The sequence below is a fragment of the Oryctolagus cuniculus genome, chromosome 13 (assembly GCF_051225735.1).
Source record: "Oryctolagus cuniculus isolate XC-2025 breed Fujian yellow rabbit chromosome 13, ASM5122573v1, whole genome shotgun sequence".
In the NCBI taxonomy this organism is placed as follows: Eukaryota; Metazoa; Chordata; class Mammalia; order Lagomorpha; family Leporidae; genus Oryctolagus; species Oryctolagus cuniculus.
In genome coordinates, this window is record NC_142879.1 from 100,867,801 (window position 1) to 100,880,628 (window position 12,828).

General features: G+C 46.2%; 1 protein-coding gene across 7 annotated transcripts in view; it reads right to left on the minus strand.

Moving 5' to 3' along the window:
• LOC100357083 (WW domain-containing adapter protein with coiled-coil) overlaps nt 1-12,828 on the minus strand; it is a 92,822-nt gene that overhangs the window by 49,992 nt on the left and 30,002 nt on the right. The gene's annotated exons all lie outside the window — the stretch shown is intronic.

Consider the following 12,828-nt stretch of genomic DNA (forward strand, 5'->3'; position numbering starts at 1 on the left):
ACACCCAACACCCACACATTGCATACACTTAACATTTAATTTATTGAGTGTTGACTACATGCCAAAGTAGATGGAAGGCACCAACAGAATCACTCTTTCCTGGAGTTCTAGTTTTCTAAACTTAGTATTTATCAAATGAAACTGAAGTTTGGTTTTGTTCTGACACTTAATAATCTGGAGTTTTTCAGATTTGTTTTAACTTCTCAGGTGATTCTGAAAGACAGCCAGGCTTACCAACTGCATGCCTACTATAGTACAACATCTACTACAACTTCTTGAGTCTTCTAAAGCCTCAGAGGCGGATTAAGCAGCATCCAGTAATGTATTTACTCTAAATCGGTTTTATTTTTACAATGGCAGGATTTTTTTTTTTTTGACAGGCAGAGTGGACAGACAGTGAGAGAGAGAGAGACAGAGAGAAAGGTCTTCCTTTACCATTGGTTCACCCTCCAATGGCCGCCGTGGCCAGCGCACCACACTGATCTGAAGCCAGGAGCCAGGTGCTTCTCCTGGTCTCCCATGGGGTGCAGGGCCCAAGGACTTGGGCCATCCTCCACTGCACTCCCGGGCCACAGCAGAGAGCTGGCCTGGAAGAGGGGCAACCGGGACAGAATCTGGCGCCCCGACCGGGACTAGAACCTGGTGTGCCAGCGCCGCAAGGGGGAGGATTAGCCTAGTGAGCCACGGCGCCGGCACAATGGCAGTTTAATAGGTATGGAACTCTGCTATAAACGTCAGATTCTGAAAATACATATTTTAAAGTAACTAAATATACCTAACAAATACCTTATTTGTTCTACAATATGTACTAAAAAGTCTTGCTTACGTTATTTTATGAAAAGAAAGGCAAATCTATATTTTTTCATTCAACATTGGACATAAATATTAAAACATCCAAATAGCACACCGTAATTAAACCTATTTCCTTAACAAAATTCAGGTATTTGTGTAACAGCTTACAGAAGAATGTGTTTACAGAGAAGACAACAGAAAGGGAAAGTTCTGGCAGCCAATAATAATCTTTAATAACACATTTTGATCCTTTGTCAAAGACTTCTGTGCTTCTGTCAAAACATTTCATGTTTGGCAAAGCAGTTAAGACACCACTGCGGGGGGGGGGGGGGGGGGAGGGTAGCGCTGTGGCATAGCAAGTAAAGCCACTGCCTGCAGTGCCAGCATCCCATATGGGCGCCGGTTCGAGACCCGGTTGTTCTACTTCCTATCCAGTTCTCTGCTATTCCCTGAAAAAGCAGAAGATGGCTCAAAGTCCCTGGGCCCTGCACCTGCATGGGAGACCCGGAAGAAGCTTCTGGCTCCTGGGTTCGGATCACAGCTCCAGCTGTTGCAGCCAATGGGGGAGTGAACCAGCGGATGGAAGAACTCTCTGCCTCTCCTCTCTTTGTAACTCTTTGAAATAAATAAATTTTAAAAAACTACACCACTCAGGATGCCCACATCCTGTATCAGAGTACCCAGGTTTGAGTCCTGGACCAGCTCTTAATTTCAGCTTCCTTCTACTACACACTCTGGGAGGCACCAGGTGATGCCTCAAGGAATGAAATCCCTACCACCCAGGAGGGAGACCCAGAGTGAGTTCTCAGCTCCAAGCTTTAGCCCAGCCCCGCCCAGGCTGGTGCAGGTATTTGGGAAAGGGGCCAGAAGATAGATTTCTTTCTCTGTAAAAAATAAAGTTTAAAAAAAATATATATATATATATATATTTGACAGGCAGAGTGGACAGTGAGAGAGAGAGAAAGGTCTTCCTTTGCCGTTGGTTCACCCCACAATGGCCGCTGCAAACGGCACATCGGGCTGATCCGATGGCAGGAGCCAGGTACTTTTCCTGGTCTCCCATGGGGTGCAGGGCCCAGGAACTTGGGCCACCCTCCACTGCACTCCCAGGCCACAGCAGAGAGCTGGACTGGAAGAGGGGCAACCGGGACAGAATCTGGCGCCCTGACTGGGACTAGAACCCGGTGTGCCGGCACCGCAAGGCAGAGGATTAGCCTAGTGAGCCGCGGCGCCAGCCTAAAAATATTTTTAAAAGATTTCTTGGCCGGCGCCGCGGCTCACTAGGCTAATCCTCTGCCTTGCGGCGCCGGCACACCGGGTTCTAGTCCCGGTTGGGGCGCCGGATTCTGTCCCGGTTGCCCCTCTTCCAGGCCAGCTCTCTGCTGTGGCCAGGGAGTGCAGTGGAGGATGGCCCAAGTGCTTGGGCCCTGCACCCCATGGGAGACCAGGAAAAGAACCTGGCTCCTGGCTCCTGCCATCGGATCAGCGCGGTGCGCCGGCCACAGCACGCTGGCGCGGCGGCCATTGGAGGGTGAACCAACGGCAAAGGAAGACCTTTCTCTGTCTCTCTCTCTCACTGTCCACTCTGCCTGTCAAAAAATAAAAAAATAAAAAATAAAAAAATAAAAAAAAATAAAAAGATTTCTTTATTGAAAGAGTTACAAAAAGCAAGTGGGAAAGATAGGGAGAGATCTTCAATCTACTGGTTCTACTCCCCAGATGGCCGCAATGGCCAGGCTGAAGCCAGGAGCTTCATCCAGGTCTCTCATGTGGATAGCAGGGGCCCATACACTTGGACCATCTTCTGTTGCTTTTCCAGGGCATTAGCAGGGAGCTGGATCAGAAGTAGAGCAGGCTGACGCCGCGGAGTCTAGTCCCTGTCGGGGCACCGGATTCTGTCCCGGTTGCCCCTCTTCCAGGCCAGCTCTCTGCTGTGGCCCGGGAGTGCAGTGGAGGACTGCCCAAGTCCTTGGGCTCTGCAACCGCATGTGAGACCAGGAGAAGCTCCTGGCTCCTGGCTTTGGATCAGCGCAGTGCACTGGCCGCGGCGACCACTGGAGGGTGAACCAACGGCAAAGGAAGACCTTTCTGTCTCTCTCACTGTTCACTCTGCCTGTTTTAAAAAAAAAAAAAAAAAAAAAAAAGTAGAGCAGCCAGGATGTGAACCAGCACTTACATGGGATGCCAATGTCACAGGTGGTGACTTTATCCACTACACCACAACACCATCCCCTTAAATATGTAAGTGCAGCCTACTGTGTGATTCAATGAATACAATCTTGGGAATTTAATCAGTGAGAAGTGAAAAGCTGTTTTCACACAATATACCTTTATCTCTCAAAGGTATATTAACACTTTTTAAAGGCTTGATTTTTCAAAAAAAAAAAAATCAGGAACTATTTACTCATTAATTACTCTATTTTTCCAAACGGATTATGTGCATTAAGAACCTGACCAAAGACCACGCTGTCAAATGATCAAACCATTTCAGAAAAATCAAAATTTCTATTACTGCCACCTGCCCTTAAGGAACTAAGAAAAAAACGTCTAGAAGCTGTGCTATTAACTCATCTCGCCTGTCCACAGCACAGCACATCCCTGCCCCCTACCCTCACTCCCCAGAACCCGAGGAACCTACACTGCTTCTACCATCTCAGCCAGAAAAAACTTTAAAAAGTTCAGTAAACCTTCTTTCTCTGCATGAAATCCCACCTCCTAACGTAAAATGTTTTAGACCATTAAAAGAAATTTAAAGGTAAATGTTTCATTTTTGGTTAAATCTTTAACAAAGACAAGTCAGTTAAAATAAATTTTCAGTAAGTACAAAGTAAAAACAAAATATCAAATTTAAAGGAGTGGCAAACAACAAAATTAGGACAATTCTGGGAAAGGAAGCATCAGAAGGCAATGAGGTTAAGAAAGTAATACAAAAGAGCCAGCACTGTAGCACAGCAGGTTACGCCACTGCCTGCAGCGCCAGCATCCCATATGGGTGCCAGTTCAAGTCCTGGCTGCTCCACTTCCAATCCAGCTCCCTGCTAATGTGCCTGGGACAGCAGCAAAAGATGGCCCAAGTCCTTGGGCCCCTGCACCCACTTGGGAGACCCAGAGGAAGCTCCTGGCTCCTAGCTACAAATCAGCCGTTGCTGCTATTTAGGGAGTGAACCAGCGGATCAAAGAGCACTAACTCTGCCTCTCAAATCTTTTAAAAAATAAATACAACAGGAAGTGGTACACCTTATCTGTAATGTTTAATTTCTTACACTGGATGGGGACCAATACCTATTTCTGGAGAGCTACAGTTGGTCATCACCTTGCAATACTGTTCTTTTAACTGTGGCATTCACTGTTTCATGTCATGGGAGAATATAAACTAAAAAAGAAAAAGAAATCCTTCCAAAACGAAATATTGGGGAGCAGCATTGTGGCACAGTGGGTTGGGTGGGCTGTCTGCTACCTGTGATGCCAGCATCCCATATGAAAACCAGTTCAAGTCCCAGCTCCTCTACTTCGAATCCAGCTCTCTGCGAAGGCATCTGAGAAGATGACCCAAGTACATAGGCCTTTACCATCCATGTTGGAGACCTGTATGGAGTTCCAGGCTCCTGGCTTCGGCCTGGTCCAGCTCTGACTACAGGAGCCATTTGGGGAATGAACCAGCAGATGGAAGATCCCTCTCTCTGTCTTTCCTTCTAACTTTGCCTTGCAAATAAATCTTTAAAAAAATTTTTTAACTGGTATTTTCCCTCCTGGTCCTAACAGTGACCCAGAAAGCCTTTCTGCAGCACACCATGGCACCAAAGGCAGCACTACGAAACACCAAGGAGACAGGCATTTACCAACTACAACCTTTTTTTTTTTTTTTTTTTTTTTTTGACAGGCAGAGTGGACAGTGAGAGAAAGGTCTTCCTTTTCCGTTGGTTCACCCCCCAATGGCCGCTGCGGCCAGCGCACTGCGCTGATCTAAAGCCAGGAGCCAGTTGCTTCCTCCTGGTCTCCCATGCGGGTGCAGGGACCCAAGCACTTGGGCCATCCTCCACTGCACTCCTGAGCCACAGCAGAGAGCTGGACTGGAGGAGGAGCAACGGGGACAGAACCAGCACCCCAACCGGGACTAGAACCCGGTGTGCCAGCGCCACAGGCAGAGGATTAGCCTACTGAGCTGCAGCGCCGGCCCCAACTATAACCTTGAATAAGCTTTCCCACGTTAACTTTAAAATGGTGCTTATCTTTAATGGAGTTGAGTTCTCCAGCTATAATTAAGTAAATGGTAAATAATCATCAGCATATACACTATAATAGTAAACAGCAGCCTTCTTATTATCAACAAACTGTTAATGCTCCAATCTAAGGCCAACTCTTTAATTGTGTACTAAGTCTCAGTGACATTTCTCCAGCAACTGCGCCCCCTCCTGCCAACCCAGCAACTTCTCTTCAGGATCTGCTCAATCAGCACGTGAGTATGCTGACAGCAGTTGCCATAAAAAAGAAAAACAAAAGGAACGCTTTTCTGTAATCCACATACCACTGCAGCCATCGCATTCTTCTCCATTCCCCTTTTGAAACAAACTTCAACAGTTTACGACGTCCATAGGTACTGCTCCCATCCTAGTCTCCTGGCCACATCTCAGTCTCTTGCTAGTCTCTCTTCACAGCCCTAACCTTGAACAACTGAAGTAACACAGGGATGATTAATCCCCAGCTCACTCTCTTTTCTCTCTACAGAAGAGGCAGACAAGGTCTACACTAGCCAATCCTGGTCACTCATTTACATACTACCCAAGGCTGCTTTTGCACTAAACTGGCTGAGTGTTCCTCAACTTAATGATGGTGTGAAAGCAGTAAGCGTGGCCAGCATTGTGGCATAGCAGGTTATTCTCCACCAGCATCCCAAATGGGCAATGGTTCGAGTCCCAGCTGCTCCAATTCCAATCCAGCTCCCTGCTAACATGCATGGGAAAGCAGTAGAAGTATTTGGGTCCCTGCACCCACTTGGGAGGTCCAGAAGTTCCTGGCTCCTGGCTTTGGATTGGCCCAGCTCCGGCCGATGCAGCCATTTGAGGAATGAACCAGTGGATGGAAGACCTTTCTCTTTGTCTCTCCCTCTCTCTACATCCTGTAACTCTGCCTCTCAAATAAAATCTTAAAAAAAAAAAAAAAAAAAAAAAAGACATTGTGGGGCTGGAGCCGTGGCTCGCTTGGTTAATCCTCCGCCTGTGGTGCCGGCATCCCATATAGGCGCCGGGTTCTAGTCCCGGCTGCTCCTCTTCCAGTCCAGCTCTCTGCTGTGGCCCAGGAGGGTGGCCTGAGTGATTGGGTGCCTGCACCCGCATGGGAGACCAGGAGGAAGCACCTGGCTCCAGATTGGCACAGTGCTGGCCATAGCGGCCATTTGGGGAGTGAACCAACAGAAGGAAGACCTTTCTCTGTCTCTGTCTGTCAAATAAAAATATATAAAAAAAATGACATTGTGTACTTCATAAATACATACAATTAAGGTTAATTTTATTTGCTGGTTTCCTCCTCAAATGCATGCAACAGCCAGGGCTGGGCCAGGTCAAAGCTGGAAACTCAATCTAGAACTTTCAAATGAGTAGCAGGAGCACAACAACTTGAACCATGGCCTGCTGTCTGCTATTATCCTCATTAGCAGGAATTTGGAATTGAGAGACAGCTGAGAACTGAACCCAGGTATTCCAATACTGGATACAGGTGTCTCAACCACTAGGCAAAATGCCCACCAGTAAGAAGTATTTTCCTCACATGTGTCAAAAAAATCTATCCAAAGAAACTTTTCTGAATTCCAGGGCCACTTTAAAACTGTTCTCATTTCCGATTACAGTTGTTTTGTAAAAGAAAATCTCCTTTCTACATCCAATGAGGACACTACACAATGTTAATAGTTTTAACTTTACTACACTGCCTCACTAGTGGATTTCTACTGGTACAGAAAATGCATGAAATTATGTCTAACAGTTTATTAGTGAACTAAACAAGGTATTCAGGTTCATTTCAGAAACCCTGACTTAAGAACCTAAGTCAGAGTATAAGCACCTATTGTACCTGTTTTTATCAGAAAAAAAGTTTGGGGCCAGCTCTACGGCACAGTGGGTTAAAGCCCTGGCCTCTAGGGCCAGCATCTTATATGGGCATCAGTTTGAATCCTGGCTGTTCCACTTCTGATCCAGCTCCCTGCTAATGCACCTAGGAAAGCAGTGGAGGATGGTTCAAGTGCTTGGACCCTTGCACCCATGTGAGAGACCCGGAAGAAGCTCCTAGCACCTGGCTTTGGATCAGCCCAGCCCTGTCTGTTGTGGCCATAGGGGAGTGAATCAGAATGAAAGACCTCCAACTCTTTCAAATAAGTAAATAAACCTTTAACAATAAAAAAAGATTCAAATTAAGCAATTTTGACATAACCATCACGCTTCCCATGGATTTTTTCCTCCAAAGTAGAAAGCAATGCTAAACTCTACATAGAACCTCAACAGACCCCAAATATGCAAAACAATTTTGAGAAAGAACAAAGGTACAGGAGTCACATTCAGTGATTTAAAATTCTATTGGAAGGGGCTGGTGCTGTGGAGTAACGGGTAAAGCCAATGCCTGTGCTGCCGGCTCGAGAACCAGCTGCCCCACTTTGATCCAGCTCTCTGCTATGGCCTAGGAAAGCAGTAGAGAATGACCCAAGAGCTTGGGCCACTGAAGCCACGTGGAAAACCCAGATGAATCTCCTGCTTTGGCCTGGCCCTGGCCCAGCCCAGCCGTAGCAGCCACTGAGGAGTGAAACAGCGGATGGAAGACCTGTTTCTCTCTTTCAAGTAAATAAAATAAATCTTTAAGAAAAAAAAAATTTCAAAGTAAGCCATCTTGACATAACCATACGCTTCCAATGGTATCTCCCCCACAAAACAGAAAGCAATACTAAATTCTGCATAGAACCTTCAAAGACTCCAAATAACGGAAGCAATTTTGAGAAAGGAATCATACTCTGGTTTAAAATTCCACTAAGAGGAACCAACACTGGGGCATACCCGCCACTTGCAGTGCTGGCATCCCATAGGGGGTGCGGGTTTGAATCCCGGCTGCTTCACTTCCAATCTAGCTCCCTGCTAATGGCCTGGGAAAAGCAGCAGAGGATGGCCCAAGTCCTTGAGCCCCTGTACCCACGTGGGAGGCCTAGAAGAAGCTCCAGGCTCTGGCCATTGAGGCCATTTAGGGACAGGAGTGAACTGGCGGATGGAATACCTCTTTTTCTGCCTCTGCCTCTCTGTAACTCTTCAAGTAAAAAAGAAAAAAAAAAAAACTTTAAAAAAAAATTCTATTAGAGGGATGGGCGCATGGTGCTATGGATGGTTAGATGAATGGTTGCCACTTGGGATATCTGAATCCTACATCAGACAATCAGAGAGCCCGTTTCAAGTACTGGCTACTTAGTAGTGTCAACCCAGTTTCCTACTACTGGACACCCTGGGAGGCAGCAGATGATGGCTCAAGTACTTTGCTTCCTGCAACTTATGTGAGAAACCTGGACTGAGGTCTGGGGTCCTCGCCCAGCCTGGCTGTTTTGGGCATTTATGGAGTGAACCAGCAGATGGATGCTATCTTGATCTCTCCGCTTTTCAAATAGCATAGAATTTAAAACTAAAACTATGTGATAAAGTTACAGTAATTAAAATAGTACAGTGGGGCCAGTGGTGTGGCACAGTGGGTTAAAGCCCTGGCCCGAAGCACCGCTATCCCATATGGGTGCCGACTCTAGTTCTGGCTGCCCCTCTTCCATTCCAGCTCTCTGCTATGGCCTGGGAAAGCAGTAGAAGATGGCCCAAGGGCTTGGGCCCCTGAACCCACGTGGCAGACCCAGAGGAGGTTCCTGGCTACTGGCACTGGATCGGCACAGCTCCGGCCGTTGATGCCACTTGGGGGAGTAGACCAGCAGAAGGAAGACCTTTCTCTCTCTCCCTCTCCCTCTGTAACTCTACCTCTCAAATAAAATCTTAAAAAAAAAAAAAAAAAGGTATGGTATTATAGAAATGAGATACAGAGAATAAAGGAACAGGAGAGTCTAGAAATTAAGCCCTGAATATATGGTAAACTAACCCTTGCCAAGAATATCAAGCATATACAGTTGGGAAAGGAAATGTTCTTCCATAAACAGTGATGGGAAAACTGGACAGCCACATGCAGGGTGTCTTACACCATAGTAAAAAGTAATTCAAGGCTGGTGCCGCGGCTCACTAGGCTAATCCTCCACCTGCAGCGCTGTCACCCCGGTCAGGGCGTCAAATTCTGTCCTGGTTGCTCCTCTTCCAGGCCAGCTCTCTGCTGTGGCCCAGGACAGGGGGCAGTGGAGGATGGCCCAAGTGCTTGGGTCCCTGCACCCGCATGGGAGACCAGGAGGAAGCACCTGGCTCCTGGCTTCAGATCAGCGCGGTGCGCTGGCCGCAGCAGCCATTGTAGAGTGAACCAACGGAAGGAAGACCCCTCTCTCTGTCTCTCCCTGTCTAACTCTTCCTGTCAAAAAAAAAAAGTAATTCAAAATAGATTAAAACTTGAAGTTTAAGGTCTGAAATTGCAAAGCACCTAGAAGACTACCCAAGGATAAAGCTCCCTGGCACTGGTATCAGCAGTAATTTTGTACACCTGACATCAAAAACACAGGCAGGACCAGCATTGTGGTGTGTCAGACAAAGCCTCGACCTGTGGTGCAGGCATCCCATGAGGGTGTGGGTTCCTGTCCCAGCTGCTCCATTTCCAACCCAGCTCCCTGCTAATGGCCTGGGAAAATCAGTGGAGGATGGACCAAGTGTTTGGGCCCCTGCATCCACATGATAATCCTGGAACAATCTCCTGGCTTTGGCCTTGCCTAGCCCGGGCCATTGTAGCCACCTGGGGAGTGAACCAGCAGACAGAAGATGTCTACTCTTTGTCTCTCCTGCTGCAGTCTGACTCTTTCAAATAAACAAATCTTAAAAAAAAAAAAAAAAAAAGGCAGCTCAGGCAACAAGAACAAAAGTCTGTAACAAACTATAAAAAGCTTTTGTGCAGCAAAGGAAACAAAAAAAATGGCAACCTACAAAACAAAGAATTATCTATAAGCCATGTATCTGACAAAGTATTAATATCCAGAATATGTAAGGTACTTGATAACTTCACAAGGAAAAAGAAAAATAAGTCAATTAAAAATTCAGCGAGACAACCCAACACATTTTCCAAGAAGACATACAAGTGAACAACAGATATGAGAAAGACCACAGCATCCATAATCATTAGAGAAAAAAAACCAATACCACAATAATCTACTACCTCACAACTGTTAGGATGGCTGAAATGAAAATAAGACAAGTGTGGGAAAGGCAGGGGGAAAAGGGAGCCCTTGTAAACTACAGGTGGAAATGTAAACTGGTATAGCTATTATGGACATCAGTATTCAGGTGTCTCAAAAAATTAAAAACAGAACTACTATATGATCCAGTAATCTCATTTATATGCATATCTACAAAGGAAGTAAGTATGCCTAAGAGACGTCTATGCTCCCATTGCTCATTGCAATTCATAACTATTCAGAACAACCAAGATACAGAAACAAACCAAGCATTAAAGAACAAAAAAATGTGTGTACACACACACATGCACACACACACACACACACACACACACACGGAACATTAAGTCACACAAAGAGAGATCCTGTCGTTTGCAACATTGATGAGCCCAGAGGACATTATTATGCTAAGTGGAATAAGACAGAAAAGACAAACACTGTATGATCTCACTTATATGTGGAATCTGAAGAGACGAATTCACAAAACTACACAAAACAAAGGTGGTTGTTAGGTGTTGAGGAAGATACAGGAGGATGCTGGTCAAAGAATACAAACTTTCAGTTTTAAGAACAAGTTCTGGTGGGGCAGAATGCCCGACTCCAGTTCCAGCTACTCTGTTCTTCAGATCTGGCTTCCTTCTAATGCATTGAAAGGCAATGTACGTGGGTCCAAATATCTGGGTTCCTGGCCCCCATGTGGTAGACCTGGTGTCAGTCAGCCTGGCCTAGCCCTGGTTGTTGCCGGCATTTGGGGAGTGAAGCAGCAGATGGAAGATTCATCTCTTTCCCACACTGTTCATGTATTTCAAGTCATCACAATGTGCATCTCAAATACATTCCATCTCAAAATTTTTTTTTGTTTGTTTGTTTTGTTTTTTTTCAGGCAGAGTGGACAGTGAGAGAGAGAGAGAGAGACAGAGAGAAAGGTCTTCCTTTGCTGTTGGTTCACCCTCCAATGGCCGCCGCGCCCGGCGCGCTGCAGCCAGCACACCGCACTGATCCGATGGCAGCAGCCAGGTACTTATCCTGGTCTCCCATGGGGTGCAGGGCCCAAGCACCTGGGCCATCCTCCACTGCACTCCCGGGCCACAGCAGAGAGCTGCCCTGGAAGAGGGGCAACCAGGACAGAATCCGGCACCCCAACCGGGACTAGAACCCGGTGTGCCGGCGCCGCAAGGCGGAGGATTACCCTAGTGAGCCACGGCGCCGGCTCTCCATCTCAAAATTTTTAAAAAGGGAACTATAGCTACTATTACAAACAAGGTAGAAAAAATGTGATCTCAGTAACAAAACCAAGTAGTTATCAGCCCCCCAAATTTGATTTAGCAGCCATTTCAGGAATATAATTAGCATGCCATTACCAATCTCAAATGTTTAAGACAAATCTCCACTTACTACTGGTATACACTGAATGGACTAAAAGGACAAACTTCCCATTTATCAAAAGGACTACTAGCAGGAAAAACACAGCATTCCTAAACACGAAATAGTCCATTCATAGCCAGGCTAATGTACAACAGTTCACCATTACTGTGACAAACTGAGGAGTTGTGATGGCCAAGCCCCCAACAGAAAAGAGACATTTCCCTAGAAAGCAGAGGTTTATAGAAGTATTTAGAATTTTGTATAAATGTTCTGGAGGTTTTAATCCAACAGTATTCTCAAGGTTCTCCAGTTTTAACTCCCATGTGGTTACATGTCACAAGGAGTTAAAAGGTCTACCTACTGGGAACTCCAAGTGAGTTTTATTCAGTCCCCAAATGTTACATTTGCTTTAAGAAAAAAAAAAGATGCAGTCAGCCCTCCATATCCATGAATTCCTACAACCAAAGATCCAACCAACCACGAATCAAAAATACTTAAAGGGAGGGGTCAGTGCTGTGGCATAGCAGGTAGAGCTGCCGCCTGCAGAGCTGGTATCCCATAATGGGCGCTGGTTTAAGACCCAGATGTTCTACTCCCAAACCAGCTCCCTGCTAATGCACCTGGAACAGCAAAAGATGGCCTAACGCTTGGGCCCCTGCACCCACGTGGGAGACCCAGATGAGGCTCCTGGCTTCAGACAGGCTCAGTTCCAGCCACTGAGGAGTGAACCAGTGGATGGAAGACCCTCCTCCCCTTCTCTTTCTCTGCCTTCTGCGAAACTCCTTTGAGTAAATAAATACATCCAAAAAAATACTTGGAGGAAAATAGTGCACCTGTACAGAACATGCAGTTTTTTCCCCTTCATTATTCCTTAAATACAAACTATTTACCCAATATTTAGCTGTGAGGCAGGATGCCCCTGGAGCTCATGGAGATCCCAGACTAAAGGTCAGGGAGCCAACAGGGAGGCAGCCCCAGGGACATCTGAGTGCTGCTTAAAGAAAAGAAGGCAGGAAAGCAGAAGGACTGGTCAGGAAGGAAGCTGAAGATGATTGGCATCAGCAATGGGGAGGCTTTAGTCTGCATTTTAACAAACTACACAAGGGTGTGAGAAAAGTTCAGTCTGGGAGAAGAAAACTGGCAATTCAATTTGAGATGTTACAATAACCATAAAATGTTACCTGAGATAATCAAAGGGCTAAATAATCCAGCCTGGGGATGCCAGGTTAGAGCAACTAATTCCCAACTGAAACCAGAAAAACAGGAAATGAACTACCTGGACAGGAAAGAAATGTTACCATCTTCAAAGAGCTGAAGCACACAGGAGACTTGGTCAAGTGGAAATG